Consider the following 16,527-nt stretch of genomic DNA (forward strand, 5'->3'; position numbering starts at 1 on the left):
CGATAACATATTGGGAACACAGATCGCGCTGCTGACAGCACTCTATGTGTTCCCTCCGCAGCACAGGGGAGAAGGAAGCCGTGTCTCCCTCCCCCTGTGCTGCTGCCGCCAATGAGAGGGGAGAAGACAAGAGAAGGGGAGGGGCTGTGGCCACCGCTCCACCAATGAAGATGAGTCTTTCATTAATTCATATACAGGAGGCGGGAGCTGGCTGCAGAATCACATAGCCGGCTCCCGACCTCTATGAACGGCAGCTGCGGTCCGCGGTAGTTAACCCCTTAGGTGCTGCAAGTCGCAGCTACCGCTCATAGAGGTCGGGAGCCGGCTATGTGATTCTGCAGCCAGCTCCCGCCTCCTGTATGTGAATGAGAGAGGTATCTTCATTGGTGGCGCAGTGCGCCCCCCCCCCAAGCCCCCCAGTATTAATCATTGGTGGCGCAGTGCGCCCCCCACCCCCCCGTATTAATCATTGGTGGCAGTGGCCACAGGATCCCCTCTCCCCTGCTCCTCCGATCGGAGCCCCAGCAGTGTAATCCTGAGGCTCCGATCGGTTACCATGGCAGCCAGGACGCTACTGAAGCCCTGGCTGCCATAGTCAGTAACCTTGCTGCTGTGTGCAGAAAGCACAGTGCAGCAGGGACAGTGTGAGCTCCTATTCACCCTGATAGAGCTCTATCAGGGTGAATAGGACAAGGGTTCTAGTCCCTAAGGGGGCTAAAAGTTAGTAAAAAAAAAATTAAAAAAAAAAATTAAGTATAAATGAAAAAGATTTACAAAAAAATAAAATAATAATACACGTTAACAATAAACATTAATTTTCAGTAGATTTGTGTAGGAAATTTTTTTTTTCTCAAAAATAAAAATACCCAGAATATCGGTATAAATTATCGGCTATCGGCCTGAAAGTTGACAAATTATCGGTATCGGCCCTAAAAAATCAATATCGGTCGATCCCTACACATCATGCTTTATGCCTCCGTTTGACATATACGTTACAAAAAAAAGGACACAAAAACACAGCACACCACGTTCTTGTATCCTGAACAGTCCGGTCAAAAAAACAGTATGTGTGATGAGCGCAGTGACGTCACCAAAGGTCCTTTTCTCCCAGGTCCGCAAAGAAGAAGAAAGAAGACGAGCCGGGCAGCACGGACAAGTGGATGAGGTGAGTTTACTTATTCATTTATTTTTTTAACCCCTCCAGCACTATTTTACTATACATTCTGTATTCAGAATGCTATTATTTTCTCTTATAACCATGTTATAAGGGAAAATGATAAAGATCTACAGAACACCGATCCCAAACTTCAGTGAAGAAGTCCGGGTCTGGGTACCACATTCAGTTTTTTCTCACGCGCGTGCAAAACGCATTGCACTCGCGCGGGAAAAAATGAAGTACGCAACGCAATACAAAACTTACCCCACTCGCAGGAAAAATCGCATCCTATCCGGCCCTCACACGCGACACCCGTGTGAAAGAGGCCTTAGGGTTCATGTACACGACCATATGTATTTTGCGGTCCACAAAACACGAATCCGCAAAAAAACAAAGGATGATATCCATGTTGCATCCGTTTTTTTGCGGATCCATTGTTACAACGCCTGTCCTTGTCTAGGACATGTTCTATTCTTTGGTAGAACACACATACGGATATGGAATGAACATTGAGTCATTTCCGTTTTTTTTTTTATCGCCCATTGATGAATGGTTCCGCATACGGCCCACAAAAAAAAAAAAAAAAACATAAAATACGTTCGTGTGCATGGGCCCTTATTGCTGTTTTTGTGACTGTAGCCTAAGGGCTATATACGTATTTTTTTTTTCTGTTTCCGTTCCGTTTTTGTTTTTACAGGTCCGTATGGGGGAACCATTCACTTCAACGTGGCTTAAAAAAGAAAAAAACCTGTGTGCATTCCACGTCCACATCTCCTTGTCCGTTTTGTGGACAAGGACAGGCATTGTTACCATCGATGCGCAGCAAAATCCATAGGGTGGTGTGCATGAGCCCTAAAAGAAGTGTCTGTCCCTGAACCCAGTGAGACATCCAGTGCAGTCTAGACAGCCAGACTAATGAGACTCTGGGACATGGTGTGTGCTTTCTAAACGCTGACAGAACAATGGCTGTGTGTGAATGAAGCCTCTTCATGTGACAGGAATGGTTGTGAATGGTGTAACGCCCTTGAGCTCCAGCAGCAGAATCTCCCTGACGGGCAGTGCGAGTTCTGTGGCCACCACAGGATGGAGTAATGGTTCACACGCAGCGCTCCCTCCCGGCTCTGTCTTCACGACTCTTTCCTCCGCTCTCTCCAGTCTCTATGGTGTTCCCTGGAAACAACAGGAGGGGCTCCTCCAGCTCCACTCTATGGTTCTAGCGGCGGCTGGAGGTGGCGGGCTCAGGTAGGCTCACGTCTGGGTGGCGGTGCCGCAGGCGGGGAGGGGGGGTCTGTGCGGCTTCTTTGTCCTGCGTTTTCTCTCTTCATGGTGTGATGCTGGAGGTGAGGTACCACACGAGCGTTTCCGCCTGCTGGTGTGAGTGGAGCCTGAACTGCTGCTGCCCTGTACTTGTTATAGCTGTTGTATGTCCATCATGTCCTCTCTGCTTGCTGTGACTGAGAAATCTGCAGTCTCCTCAGATTCTGTCTCCATGCAGTGGTTGTCTTCTAGGAGCAGAACCTAGAAGGTGATCACCTATCCTGGTGTCCGCCCCACAGATCACCTCACCTTTACACGGACCGATCATCAGGAACGCGCATTTCTATAAACGTTCCTTCCAGATAATCAGCCCATGAAAACCTGCCTTATAAGGGCTCGTTCACACGACCGTATGTTTTAGGGTAATTTCACACTAGCGTTGTTTTAATCCGGCGTTCAATTCCGACACCGGAACTGCCCGCTGGATCCGGAAAAACTTGTGAAAACGGATTACATTTGAATCCTGATCAGGATTTTGATCACAATGAAAAAATGCATTGGAAAAAACGGATCCGCCATTTATGGACTTTAACTTTTTTTTCACATTTTTCGGGTTTAACATGCAAAAGCCGGATCCGGTTTGACGGAACACACAGCGCCAGATCCGGCGTTAATGCAAGTCAATGGGAAAAAGACCGGATCCGGCGTTCAGTCAAAGTGTTCAGGCTTTTTGGCCGGAGGTAAAAATACTGCATGCTACGTTTTTCTGAAAAGCCTGATCAGTCAAAAAGACTGAACTGAAGACATCCTGATGCATCCTGAAGGACGGACTCTCCATTCAGAATGCATTAGGATAAAACTGATCAGTTCTTTTCCGGATTTGAGCCCCTAGGACGGAACTCAGCGCCGGAAAAGAAAAACGCTAGTCTTTACCGGCCGTTTCTTTCCGGATCCGTTTTTTCCATCCCCCCCCCCACCCCCCCAGTAGTGGTTCCGTTCTGTTTTTCCGTATGGCATACACAGTATACAGTAATTACATAGAAAAAATTGGGCTGGGCATACAATTTTCAATAGATGGTTCCGCAAAAACGGAGTACATTCCGTATGTGTTCTGTTTTTTTTCCGGACCCATTGACTTGAATGGAGCCGCGGAACGTGATTTGCGGGCAATAATCGGACATGTTCTATCTTTAAACGGAATGCATATGGCGTACATTCCGTTTTTTTGCGGAACCGATGCAATGAATGGTTCTGTATACGGAACACAAAAACGGCCATTTTTCCTAAGTGAGGGATTCGTTTTAGGAATGTCACTCATTCTATTTAACCTGCAATAAAGAACGGGTAAGTACTTACCTGCTGGATCCTGCACCGCCAATACTCCCAGACGGAATTTATTTACCTGGTGACCGCTTTAATAATACCAATAATCATTACATATATATCCGCCTGAGGGCTTACGCACATGGCAGAGCCGATACGGCAGTGTACAGTAGTCCATACTGTCCCGTGTGGAGAACCCATCATACATATGGGCACTGATGGAGAATGCTTTAAATTCTTGATGGACACTATGGCCCACATTTACTATGCTAAGTATGCCATCCACGGGTGCACCGCCAATGGGGCCAGGTGAGGCAATCGCCCCAGGTAGGAGCAAGAGGGGGCAACGGAAGGGCAATGAGCACTTTCATTGTGGTAAAGGGGTTAAGTTAAGAAATTGGCATTGGGGAGGTGTGCCGTTTCAGTTTTCGCCTCAGGCAGCAGAAAGGCAAGGTGCACCCCTGGTACCATCCTTAACATTTCCTGGTTCTAGTCAGCTTTTGTCTACTTTTTAAAGGGGTTTTCCGAGATTTAAATATTGATGTCCAATCCTCCAATGGATAGGTCATCAGTATCTGATCGGTGGGGGTCTGACACCCGGGACCCCGCCGATCAGCTGTTTGGGAAAGCACCGGCGCGCCTGTGAGTGTCGCGTCCTTCTCACAGCTTTCCCTAGGCCAGTGACATCACATTCAGTCTCCTAGAAGTGAATGGGGCTGAGCGCGATACATAAGCTATACAATGTCCGGCGCTGTGCTTGGTAAGCAACGAGAACCGGTGCCTTCTCAAACGGTCGATCAACGGGGGTCCCAGTTGCTGGACCCCCACCAATGAGATACTGATCTTGAGGATAGGTCATCAGTATCAAAATCCAGGCATTTGTGTTTTTTGTGGTATAATCTCTTTTTTTTATTTTTCTACTGGGGATTTTGGCTTCTTTTACACATCTGTGACAGTATGATAAATGGTTTATCCGTGAAGATGTCCGTAAAGGATCTGTGTTTGGTCCGTGTGTCCGTTCTTTGCCCTCCATGTGTCATCAGTATTCCATGGACAGTTTCCAGCTCCTCTCCTACCAGCGGTCCCTGAAAATCACTGACAAGACATGGATGCCATCAGTGTTGTCAGTGGTTTTCACAGACCTGCATACTTCAATGTGTGTGGTCTCTGTGGTTTTTCCACTGACCCGTGGTCCATGGAAAATCACTGATGTGTGAACAAACACAAAAATCAATGAGAGGAATTTAGCAATGAGTTTGCGCTAGTAGGCTACATGCAGACGACCGTATGTGTTTTGTGGTCAGCAAAAAAAATGATGACGTTCCGTATGGCATTCGTTTTTTTGGGCGGATCCATTGTAATAATGCCTATCCTTGTCCGCAAACTAGAAAAAAATAGGACATACGCTATTTTTTTAGCAGGGCAACGGAACAGACATACTGATGCGGACAGAACACGGTGTGCTGTCCGCGTTTTTTGCGGACCCATTTAAATGAATGGGTCCGCATCCTATCCACAAAAAAAACGGAACGTTTGTGTGCATGTAGCCATAATTTGTGACTTTTTGAGCTTCTCACCACTTTTCCAAAGTGGCAAGAAAAAGGATGGGGGCTTAGCTTGAAGGGGTGGAGGCTGTCACAGCCCGCCGGATTTATACCTGCTCTCCACTGCGATACCGACAGTGAGAATGTAAACCGTTCTCTTCTTACAGCCGATCAGAGTCGGACCCCCACCGATCTGATATTGATGAGCTATCCTGGGGATAGCTCATCAATATCGGAAACCAGACGACCCCCTTTAAAAGGCATCTTCCGCATGTAACTCCTGAGCACAGACGATCAAGACTGGTGTATGGGAACGCCTATTGGGTACATGTGCTGTGTGAAAGAGGCCTAATTAGCCTAATTAGGTGGTGGTTTTGTCTTTCTGGCTTCTTTTAAAAAACATAGCAGGTGGCAGCTGTTTTTTAAAAGCGTTTTGCCAGCATCTTCTCTATAGCGGAAAAGCGGCATGAAGAAAATGCTAGTGGGTAAACATTATGTTTGCAAAAAATGCCTGAATAAACACCACCAAGAAATGTAGACGGGCCCCCAAAACATCTGTTTAGGGCTCATGCACACAAATATATTTTTTGTCCATGTCCGTCCCGTTTTTTTTTTTTTTTTTTTTGCAGCCCATGTGCGGGACCATTCACTTCAATGGGGCCCAAAAAACTGAAAATGACTCTGTGTTAAGTATCTGCATGTCATGTTCCGCAAAAAAAAAAAAAAGTCCTATTATTGTCCGCATTAAGGACAAGGATAGAACTGTTCTATTATGGGTCGGCCGTACCGCAAAATGCAAAACACACACGGCCGGTATGCGTGTTTTGCAGCTCTGCATTTTGTGGACCTCGGTCGTGTGCATGAGCCTTTATTCTGGTGTTTTTGCACCCTAAAAAGGCCGTGCAAATTTAAACGTTCTGCAGACTTGAACAAGTTCCAGTTTGTCTAAGGTTATGGGGCACTGGGACAGATTTGTGGCGTAAGCTAAGCCAATAAATAGGTAATATAAAGTAGTCTACACAGTTTACAGATTTAGCTTAAATTTGGCAGATTTTAGGAGTGTCTCTTTCAGCTCACTCTGGTCCAGATTTACAGCTTCTTAGGCTACTTTCACACCTGCGTTCGGTGCGGATCCGTCTGGTATCTGCACAGACGGATCCGCTCCTATAATGCAAACGCTTGTGTCCATTCAGAACGGATCCGTTTGCATTATTCTTTAAAAAAAAAGAAGTCTAAGTCAAAACGGATCCGTCTTGACTTACATTGAAAGTCAATGGGGAATAGGATCCGTTTTCAATTGCACCATATTGTGTCAGTGAAAACGAATCCGTCCCCATTGGCTTACATTGTACGTCAGGACGGATCCGTTTGGCTATGCATCGTCAGGCGGACCGTTTTGGTGTCCGCATCAAAAGCGGAACGGAGACCAAACGCAGCCAAACTGATGCTTTCTGAACGGATCCTTTTCCATTCAGAATGCATTGGGGCGGAACTGATCTGTTTTGGGCCGCTTGTGAGAGCCCTGAACGGATCTTACAAGTGGATCCAGAAACGCCAGTGTGAAAGTAGCCTTAATTTGTAGACAATTAAAATCTGGCTGTGTGTGTCTGGGTCCCGAACCTATCTCTAGAACGGAGATCCCGCAAAGTGAAGGAGAGAGGTCCGTGCATGCGTGGCCACCCTCCATTCATTTCTATAGCACTCCCATTGAAATGAATAGAGGGCGGCCAAGCATGTGTTATCCGCTCTCCTTCACTTTGTCAATACTTTATAGGACCAGCTTTCGCTGAGATTACAGCTACAAGTCTTTTGGGGTATGTCTCTACCAGCTTTACACTTCTAGAGGCTGAAATGTTTGCCCGTTCTTCTGTGCACAATACCTCAGGCTGGGTCGGACTGGATGGAGAGCGTCTGTGAGCAGCAATTTTCAAGTCTTGCCACAGATTCTCAATGGGATTTAGGTCTGGACTTTGACTGGGCCATTCTAACACATGAATATGCTTTGATCTAAACCATTCCACTGTAGCTCTGGCTGTATGGTTAGGGTTGTTGTCCTGCTGGAAGGGGAACCTCGGCTCCGGTCTCAAGTCGTTTTCAGCCTCAACCAGGTTTTCCTCCAGGATTAGGCCTCTTTCACACGGCCGTTTTTTTTTTCCGTTTTGTGGGCCGTTTTTTGCGGTCATTTCAATGGTTCCGCAAAAAAAACGGAATGTGTTCCGCATGCATTCCGTTTCCGTATTTCCGTTTTTCCGTTCCGTTTAAAGATAGAACATGTCCTATATTTGGCCGCAAATCACGTTCCGTTGCTCCATTAAAGTCTATGGGTCTGCAAAAAAACGGAATGCATACGGAAATGCATCCGTATGTCTTCCGTATCCGTTCCGTTTTTTGCGGAACCATCTATTGAAAATGTTATGCCCAGCCCAATTTGTGATATGTAATTACTGTATACTGTATATGCCATACGGAAAAACAGAACGCAAAAACGGAACGGAAACGGAACGGATCCGTGAAAAACGGACCGCAAAACACTGAAATAGCCATACGTAGTGTAAAAGAGGCCTTAGGGTCCATTCACACGTCCGTAGTTTGGGTCCGCATTCGCATTGAAAATGTTATGCCCAGCCCAATTTTTTCTATGAAATTACTGTACACTGTATATGCCATACGGAAAAACGGAACGGAAACACAACGGAAACAAAAAACGGAACAACGGATCCGTTTAAAACGGACCGCAAAACACTGAAAAAGACATACTGTCGTGTGAAAGAGGCCTTACCCTGTATTCAGCTCCATCCATCTTCCCATTAAAGGGTTTCTATCACTTCATATGACATAATTAGCTGGCAGACACTAGCGATCTGCTAGTGTCTGCTCTGGCCAACCATCCTACTATAATCACTTGTGGGGCAGCGGTTTTGCTAAAAAACTAACTTTTATAAATATGCTAATGAGCCTCTAGGTGCTATGTGGGCGTCATTAGCACCTAGAGGCTCCGTCTACCTTCATACACAGCGGCCGCCCAGCACGTCCCTCCAGCCCGCCCATGTCCTCCTCCGTGTGACGCAGCGGCCGAATTCTCGCGCATGCGCCGTGCGCGGCTGTATTCGGCGCATTAGAGATGTCTGAGCTCGGAGCGGTCAGACATTCAATGCGCATGCGCGGCTGTATTCGGCGCATGCGCATTGAATGTCTGACCGCTCCTAGCTCAGACATCTCTAATGCGCCGAATACAGCCGCGCACGGCGCATGCGCGAGAATTCGGCCGCTGCGTCACACGGAGAAGGACATGGGCGGGCTGGAGGGACGTGCTGGGCGGCCGCTGTGTATGAAGGTAGACGGAGCCTCTAGGTGCTAATGACGCCCACATAGCACCTAGAGGCTCATTAGCATATTTATAAAAGTTAGTTTTTTAGCAAAACCGTTGCCCCACAAGTGATTATAGTAGGATGGTTGGCCAGAGCAGACACTAGCAGATCGCTAGTGTCTGCCAGCTAATTATGTCATATGAAGTGATAGAAACCCTTTAACACTGACCAGCTTCACTGTCCCTGCTGAAGGAAGCATCCCCACAGCATGATTCTGCCACCACTACGTTTCACGGTGGGGATGGTTTATTTACGGTGATGTGCAGTGTAGGGCTGCAGCTATCGATTATTTTAGTAATCAAGTATTCTTTTGATTAATCGAGTACTCTAATAAGAAAAGACTAATTAAAAGAAAGTTTTCCTTTTATAAAAACTCATCAGACCCCCCGTGCCATCAGCCCCTTCCATGCCATTAATCTCCCCCCCCCCCATGCAATCACCCCCCATGCCATCAGAACGGGGCCATCAGTCCTCTGTGCCAACACCCCCCATGCCGTCAGTCCTCTGTGCCATCACCCCCCATGCCGTCAGTCCTCTGTGCCATCACCCCCCATGCCGTCAGTCCTCTGTGCCATCACCCCCCATGCCGTCAGTCCTCTGTGCCATCAGCTCCCCCAGTGCCATCAGTTACTCCCCCAGTGCCGCCATCAGTCCCTAGCGCCAGTGAAATACTTACCTCTCCTGTAGGGGTGCCGCCAACACTCCACAGCTCTGCCAACCTCTTCTTCATGCTCTGCACTGTCCTCCTGATGTCACACAGATTCAGGTCATAGTGCGCACTTACGTGCAGCACGGTGCAGGCCTGCGGGGGACCACGGAGCATGAGTAATAGCAATCGCTTCACTCTCGCTCCATGGTCACATGACACAAACGAATCCTTGATGCCAAAACTTTTTTTGTGTTGAGTTATTCAATTTACTCAGCTCTAGTGCAGTGTTAGATTTTTGCCACACATAACGTTTTGCATTTAGGCCAAAAAGTTCAACTTTGGTCTCGTTTGACCAGAACACCTTCTTCCACATGTTTGCTGTGTCCCCTACAAGGCTTGTGGCAAACTGGACTTCTTATGGCTTGTTTTCAAAAATGGCTTTCTTCTTGCCACACTTCCATAAAGGCCAGATTTGTGGAGTACACAACTAATAGTTGGCCTTGTGGACAGATTCTCCCACCTGAGCTGTGGTTCTCTGCAGCTCCTCCAGAGTGCCCATGGACCTCTTGGCTGCTTCTCTGATTAGTGCTTGCCTGGGCTGTCAGTGTAGGTGGACGGCCACCTAAACCTGGTAGGATTGTAGTTGTGCCATACTTCTTCCATTTTCAGATGATGGATTGAGCAGTGCTCAATGAGATGTTCAGAGCTTGGGATATTTTTTATAACCTAACCCTGCTTTATATTTCTTCACAACTTTATCCCTGACCTGTCTGGTGTGTTCTTTGGTTTTCATGATGCTGTTTTATCACTAATGTTCTCTAACAAACCTCCGAAGCCTTCACAGAACAGCTGGAGTTATATTGAGAATAAATTACACATCAGTAGACTCTATTTACTAATTAGGTGACTTTTGAAGACAGTTGGTCACACTGCATTTTATTTAGGGGTATCAGAGTGCAGGGGGCTGAATTTAAATGCTCACCACACTTTTCAGATTTTTAATTATTACAAATTTTGAAAACCACGTATCAGTTTCTTTTCATGACTTTGTGTTGGTCTATCACGGAAAATCCCAATAAAATTCATTTAAGTTTGTGGGTGTAATGTGAAAAAATGTGGAAAACTTCAAGGGGTATGAATACTTTTTCAAGGCACTGTATATCCACATCTGGCAGAAAGGTCAGACATGATATGAAAAGAGCCTTAGACATACACAAGTACAAATATAATATTGCCAAGATCTGTGTGATTTGAATCTCAAGCTTTCCTTGCTCATAATGAAAAAATATTGTTCAATAAATTTCTATCCCCTAAATTCCATCAGTGTCCAAAAATAACAATTCCATAGTGCTGACACAATCTGCCATGAGTAAAGACCTATCATACAGGATTCTTCAAATGATTTACATAGTTAAATAGAGCCTCAAATTAAGAGATGATGTCTCTCTGGTAAACCCCTCCACAACATAAAAAGCAACATATATTCAAAAAGTGTAAAGGGGTTGGCTAGTATCTAATACAGCACATACATGCAGCTAGTAATAAGCATTATTAGGGCGATTTCCCATCACCGTTTAGCTTTCCGTTCTTATGATTTGTCAGAAGAGCAGAAAAAAAAGTGGATCCCTTATTTTGAACATCAGTTATGCTCGGCATGAATTTATGCTAAAAATAACCTATCCGTATTTTTTGGAGCATCAATTATGATCAGTTTGTGCCACTGCACGCAGAATTTTCTCTCCCGTCAAAAGTAACTAAAGGATCAGAAGAATGTAAAGCTAAACAGTGATGCCTAAGGATGCCTTCATATGCAGCAGATTTTGCTGCAAAAAAACTGCTGCAACTGAAAATCTGTTCTTTTCATTTGAATGGGGCTAGCAAAAAGCCCTATGCTTCCTGGTAAAACAACCTCATTCAGATGAATGGAAGTGATTTTCAGTCTGCAACAAAATCTGCCGCATGTGAAGGCACCCTCAGAGTAAGGCCGAATGCACACGGCCGTGTTCCGCGGCCGAGAGCGATCCGTGGTATGCCGGGCTAAATTCCTGTTCAGAGCAGGAGCGCACGGCGTCATTGGTTGTTATGACGCCGTGCGCTTCATGCCGCCGTTGCACTACAGTAATGCACTCGTATAGTGTATTACTGTAGTGCAGCGGCGACATGAAGCGCACGGCGTCATAGCAACCAATGACGCTGTGCGCTCCTGCTCTGAACAGGAATCCAGCCCGGCATACCACGGACCGCTCTCGGCCGTGTGCATTCGGCCTAAGGCTACATGCACACGACCGTGCAGTTTTTTGCGGTCCGCAAACCGCGGATCCGCAAAAAAACTAAAGCCGCCCGTGTGCATTCCGCAATTTGCGGAACGGAATGGGTCGGCCCATTGTATTCATGCCTATATTTTTTTTTTGCGGGGCCACGGAACGGAGCAACGGATGCAGACCCGAAAAACTGCGGCTCGGATGCGGACCTGAAAAACGGTCGTGTGCATGAGGCCTAACTGCATAACGTGGATTCCATGTTTTTTTTTTTTTTTCTGCACAGATTCTTGTGCGGAAAAACCGCAATGTAATACAGTACCAGCAAAGTATATGAGATGAAACAAATCTCATCATGTACACTTTGCTTTTTTCTTCTGTGTGGAAGTTGACCTACCATGAAGATTTAGAAATCTGCAGCGTGTCAGTTGTTTGTGTGATTCTGCACCTTCTGTAGAGGGGTTTTCCCCATAGACTTCAATGGTTGTTAACAAACAGAGAGTCAGCAACAAAATCCACAACAGAAAATCCATAAAATCTGCACAAAAAACACACCAAAACTAAGATAAATAGTGAGTTTTTATGAGCCTGTTTTAGGTGGGGATTTCTTGTAGATTTGCTGAATACAAATCTGCAACTGGGCAGTTACCCTTAAACTATTGGCACCAATGGTTATTCCCAAACATAGTGGAAATATTAAAATGTAACTTTTATTTTATATCCCTAAAAAACAACTATAAAGTATATTGTACCACCTACGTAGGGGGCTAATAGTTATTAAATAAAAAGTAAAAAAAAAACACCAAAATATTAAAAGTTTAAATGGCCCCTTTCCCAATTTTACATATAAAATATATAAACAATAAATAAATATATCATATCGCCATGTCTGAAAAAGTCTGAACTATTAAAATATTAAAACTCCATAACAGAAAAAAAAATAAACGCCCAATTCGCCATTTTTTTGTCACCCCCGATTTCCCCCCCCCCCCAAAAAAAAATAGGATAGGCCTGTTGGATTATGGGCCAGACGCTCCATAAAATAGTTTTTTATGTAATCGAAATTGAATCAAAATTTTGGTATCGTGACAGCCCTATTCCTTATCACAGTATATGTCGAATGGATCCACCCGTTTGGTGATTGGTATCATAACCACCTAGTCTCCCTCAGTGTGGGTCAGTTGTAAAGCACCGATGGATACTTTTATGAGGGGCTGTATATCTGGGATAAACAGACAACCACCACCTTTAATGGTGATCATCTACGACCAGTATGCCTCCAATTTATGTTTTAGGTACTGCTGATTACAGGTTTAATCTGGGGTTAACAAACCACCCCTATCAGTGGTGATCATCAAACTCCAGTACTGCTGTCCTTAGTTGCACCCTGCAATTTATACTGAGTAGTGTCCTTAGAAGGGTGGCCCAGTACGCTGGAACTTATCCCTAGGCTTTTCCTATGGCAGCACATGTTCTATTATGAGAGGGAACATGCTAAATGGTGGGCAGCCTGGCCACATCATAGGTCAGATGCTGCCATACTCTTCTCTGCTGCTCTATTCTGGTTCCCTATCTGCCTCTACTGGTCTTCTCTGGTCCCTGTCTGTAAGCTTCCAGATGTGTGCAGCAGCAGCCAATGGCTGGCCTCAGTGGTGACGTGTCCCCAAGCTGCAGTAACGAAAAGTAAGAAAGCTGGGCAACCTCATTAAGGCTCCCTTTAACTATCTCATCCCTTTCAATAAAACATTTTCCCATTGGGCTTTTTTCTTGTACGTGACCAATTCCTGTAAAGGTAAGCATATATTTACTTCTATTGTGGTGTCCACCTGCTCAGAATATATCTATATATCACTCCAGCCATAGAAATATCTCATCACTTGTATCAGGGGAGCCGGAGGACCCAATAGACTCGGCGCACTGATTAGAAGACTCCCTGGTAAACAAGTCTCATTATCTATTGTAACCAAAGACTTTTCCACCCTGGCCTCCTGGGGTCACAGCTAATAGTCACATTAACGGTCTAGGACATGAAACATTTTACTCTCCAACACTTCAATGAAAATATATCAAAATAGAAAGGATATAAATTAACAAATGTGCAACAAATATCAGACCTCTTTAAAAGACTCCCAAGTTGATGGCCTATCCTAAAAATAGGCCATCAATATAAGATATGCAGGGTGCTAGAAATCAGACCCCCACTCATATTGATGGCCTGCCCTACGTATATATAATTTCTGGATAATTGCTTTGAAGAAGTCCTGCTGTGTTAGTAACTACTTGGTGAAATCAGTCCTGGAGCATTTCTTGTAATGGCTCTGTGTTGTGCCAGCCCTCTTAGTGGAAGGCAGATACTGTACTCACTAAAACATGTCCGGAGCAATGACAGGTCCTCTTTAAGTGAGAGCATTTAATAGGCTAGGTGGACATCATTTTAGTTGTAATGTATCACAGAGGCCAGATATTGCTTTGTAGCGAATAGAATTGGTGAATTAGAATATTACAGTTTGTCGCTTCTTGTATTTTAAGAACATATCCGGCATAATACGACCATTAGAAAACCGCTTTTAGGGCTCAGTCACACGAACGTATCTTCCGTTCCGTATACAGCTTGTTTTCTGCGTTCCGTATATGGTCCGTATACGGAACCGTTCATTTCAATGGGTCCGCAAAAGATGCAGACATCAATGGGTCCGCATCCGTTGCTCCGTTCTGTGGCCCCGCAAAAATTATGAGTCCTGTCCTATTCTTGTCCGTTTTGAGGACAAGAATAGGCATTTCTATAATAGGCCTACTGTTCTGTTCCGCGGAATTGCAGAAGGCAGACGGGCGCCATCCGTGTTTTGTGGATCCGCAATTTGTGGACTGCAAAAAATAGCACGGTCGTGTGAACGAGGCCTTATTCAATAGGACTGAATTTTTGTTTGGGAATAAGAACTGCGGTCAGTAACAAACGGTATGGCTCCAGAATATTAATCAGGCAGATACCAGTTGCAGAGATGGTACAACACTTGGGAAAGCCATTCACAACCCTGAGGCGTTTCCAACCGAACAAAGGAGAGACCGATCCCCCCTTTGATCGGCTCACAGGAAGTCCCTGTGATGCAATCTATGAGTATTGAAAATTTGATTAGGCCTGTTTTACACTAGCGCTTTGAGATCCGACAGGGAACAACCTGCCGGATCTCTCTGCATTGCTGGAAGCTACCTCATCCTCCGTCCTGTCCCATTCAGTATAAAAAGGACCCGTGGAGATCTGGCCAATATGCAGAGAATTGGCTGGACGAAAACCGGTGCCAATCGGCGGGCCGGTGGTTGTCAGGAAGCATCCGAGATAGAAGGATCCAGACATCTCCGGCAGGTGGTAAACACAAATCGTATGCATATAGGGGGGTGGTGATAATCATATCAATAACAACCGGGACTATACACTTATTACATTATTTCAAGGGTTTTGCCAAGTCCTAAAGTTATCCACTGAATGGGGGTTACCATCTTGTCGAGGGAGTTGAAGCGCTGTGACCCCAACCAGTCACGAAAACGAGGATTTCAATCCTCTGAATGTAGCAGCAGGGCAAGCGTGACCCCCATTCATATTCTGTGGCAGGGATGGCCAACCTACAGCCCTCCAGCTGTTCTTAAACTACAACTCCCACCATGCCCTGCTTTAGGCTGATAGCTGTAGGCTGCCTGGGCATGCTAGGAGTTGTAGTTGTGCAACAGGTTGGGAATCCCTGCTCTATGGGATTGCTGGAGATGGCAGAGTACAGCATTTGGTTATGTCTAGCACTCCCATAGAGATGAATGGAGCAGCATTGGTCATGTGTGACCTCCATCTTCATTTGGTTCTTGTGATCGGTGGGGATCTTGGCAGTCATACCCCCACTGATCAGATGGTTACCCCCTATCCTTGGTTAAATTAGAACTTGTCACAACCACTTTAAAGGGGATAGGTCAACATTATCAGGGGGTTTGACTCACTCATTCGGGGTCCATTCAGGTACCTGACGATCAGCTAAAGGTGTTGTGGCGTTGCATCCTCCTCAATATTTACCTGCACGCCATCTCCCTTGTAGTGGCAGCAAGCATTGTTTATTCCCCCCCCAATTTAAAGTATTTCCTACATTTAAAAATATTTTTTTAATATCCTTTTTAAAAGGGTTTTCCAATTTGCATCAACATCCTTTAAAATAATTCTAACGATAGCTGTAATTTTGTAATGTATTTCTTCTAGCTTTATTACACCTATTTTTCCGTTCTGGACTGTGGTCACATGACCGTATCCATACAGCTCTTTCTGAGGGCTCTTTCACACGAGCGGGTGTGAAAGACAGCCAAGCCCCGTTCTGGACAGCAGAGACACTGAGCATTAACATGATTGATAATGAGTAAGAATCAATGGATACCCGCGCTACCTCATTCATGAGGGAGGAAGAAAAGTGATAATGTTCTAACACTGAATAACACTCGTATGAGTGTGTCGCTGCTGGTCTACAAAAGGGATTAATTGCCTAAACCCTAAATAAATATATTAATAAAATGAAAGTAAAGGTAGACCGCACTGACTACACCGTGTCAAGTGGTGAGTCCCGCGATCAATGCTGCATCGAATAAAATGATACCACCAGGTAAGTACACACCAATGTTCACCGAATCCGTGTACACTCCTAATCCGTGATAATCAACCTAGTAGGAAAAAAGTTTGCGGTTGATGCTGCAGGAAATAGCAACTTGCCTGTGCTAGACTGGTGTACGGGATCCCCGCTGTAGTTCTCAGTAGTACTGCTAGAGTGTTCGAGTCTTCAGGTTACCTCTACAATCGTGCGCGGTCCCGGCCGGTGACTCGTGTGCGTGAGGGAAACCAAGTTGATAATCCTCGAGAGCGATAGTTAGGATGGATGCCTTCTCGAACTCCGACGCGTTTCGGAATTAACGAATTCCTTCCTCAATTGTCAAACGCCACTGGGATACC

General features: G+C 45.5%; 1 protein-coding gene across 2 annotated transcripts in view; it reads left to right on the top strand.

Annotated features, from left to right (window-relative positions):
• Positions 1 to 2,268: 2,268 nt before the first annotated feature.
• The window catches only part of FBXO10 (F-box protein 10), an 81,311-nt gene continuing 67,052 nt past the window's right edge, over positions 2,269 to 16,527 (top strand). For both annotated transcript variants that reach the window (XM_040417351.1, XM_040417350.1), the window contains exon 1: positions 2,269 to 2,398. The gene's annotated coding sequence lies outside the window, so the exon portion shown is untranslated. The remainder of the gene's footprint in view (positions 2,399 to 16,527) is intronic.

Source organism: Bufo bufo, chromosome 2 (assembly GCF_905171765.1).
Source record: "Bufo bufo chromosome 2, aBufBuf1.1, whole genome shotgun sequence".
NCBI classification, from domain to species: Eukaryota; Metazoa; Chordata; class Amphibia; order Anura; family Bufonidae; genus Bufo; species Bufo bufo.